Source organism: Otolemur garnettii, unplaced genomic scaffold, assembly GCF_000181295.1.
Source record: "Otolemur garnettii isolate 467f Iridium unplaced genomic scaffold, OtoGar3 scaffold00024, whole genome shotgun sequence".
NCBI lineage: Eukaryota > Metazoa > Chordata > Mammalia > Primates > Galagidae > Otolemur > Otolemur garnettii.
Window position 1 is genome coordinate 13,404,722 of NW_003852419.1, and position 1,749 is coordinate 13,406,470.

General features: G+C 38.5%; 1 protein-coding gene across 2 annotated transcripts in view; it reads right to left on the minus strand.

The window, feature by feature from the left end:
* PNPT1 (polyribonucleotide nucleotidyltransferase 1) overlaps positions 1 to 1,749 on the minus strand; it is a 47,794-nt gene that overhangs the window by 17,265 nt on the left and 28,780 nt on the right. The gene's annotated exons all lie outside the window — the stretch shown is intronic.

The window sequence follows — 1,749 nt, forward strand, 5'->3', positions numbered from 1 at the left end:
TTTTTTTTTTTTTTTTGGTTACAGCCATCATTGTTGTTTGGTGGGCCAGGGCTGAATTCGAACCCCCCACCTTAGGTATATGTGGCTGGCGCCTTCGCCACTTGAGCCACAGGCACTGAGCCTAAAATGTTATTTTTTGTTGGCTCTGTTTACGGTGATTGTTTTTCTACATAAAATTTTTAGTATTTATGCAATCATGGTTCCTGCATTTTGCTTATAAAGGCTTTCTTCTCCAAGATTTTGATAAACTTTTCCATGTTTCGTTGTTTAAAAAATAATGTTTAAGTTTTGATCACTTGGAACTTATTTTGATATAAAGAAGTATAGTTGGCTCGGCACCAGTGGCTCAAGTGGCTAAGGCGTCAGCCACATACACCTAAGGTGGCGGGTTTGAATCCAGCCCGGGCCTGCCAAACAACAATGATGGCTGCAACCAAAAAACAGCCAGGCATTGTGGCAGGCACCTGTGGTCCCAGCTACTTGAGAGGCAGAGGCAGGAGACTTGCTTGAGCCCAGGAGCTGGAGGTTGCTGTGAGCTGTGATGCTACAGCACTCTACCCAGACAGCTTGAGGCTCTGTCTAAAAAAAAAAAAAAAAAAAAGAAGTATAGTTAGAATCTCACTTCATTTTCTCTAAATAATGTCACCTAAACTTAATGGTTTCAACTACCACTTATAATGTTGATGATTTAAAAATCCATCCTTTCTGGTTAATTATGTTCTTTCTGCCACGCCTTAGATTAGTGTAACCAAACTACCTATTAGACATCTCCAGTTAAAAGTTCCCAAAGCATCTTATACACACACACACACACATATAGATACACATATATGTATATTGATTGTCCTCCTGCATTCCCTATCTTGGATAAAAGCACCTAAGACACACACATCTGAACCAACACTTCTTTCTTTAGCTCTTATATCCTCTCAAGTTATAAAGATCTGTCTACTTTCACTTTACTTTTTTAGAAAGCTGTCCTTTTCCCTACTGAAATACCTATTTCTACTCCACATCGTTTCTTGCTCTGGCAACAGGCTCCCTGTCTTGCTTCCCAGATTTTAGTTTTCCTATTTATCCCTGGTCTCTCCTACCTCATCAGCCAGTGCCATCCATTATCTAAGCTAGGAAAAACTGCCTCACGTAACCCCCACAATATGAAAATTCAAATCAAGATACTCTTTTACACTGAATCCTTCAAGTTCCCCATTATCTGTGTTCAGGTAATTTTTGTACATATGCTTTGGTCAAAAAAGTTTGGGAAATATTACATATTCTTGTCCTAGAGATTGTTTTGTACTCTCACTAACATATTAAATACAAGTCTATTTAATCCATATTAAATACACCTGTTTACAGAGATTGTCCTAGAGATTGTTTTGTACTCTAATGTATTAAATATGTCTATTTAATCTATATTAAATACACCTGTTAAATCCATTTTTTTCATGGTACATAATAATCAACACCCTGTGGAACACTATTCCTTGGAATCCTGAGGTAGAAAAATGTTTGCCTTGAGTCTCAACTCCTTAGCTTTAAAAACCCTGGTTCCATTTATTACTTTAACACTTCAATACATTCCAGAAATATACTAGCATGTTAACTTTTTCCTTTAGGTGTTTTAGGAATTATTTTGAACCACTGTAGTCTACCTTCTTAAAATTCTGTGGCTCGGCGCCTGTGGCTCAAGCAGCTAAGGCGCCAGCCACATACACCTAAGGTGGCGGGTTCGAATCCCCAGCCCGG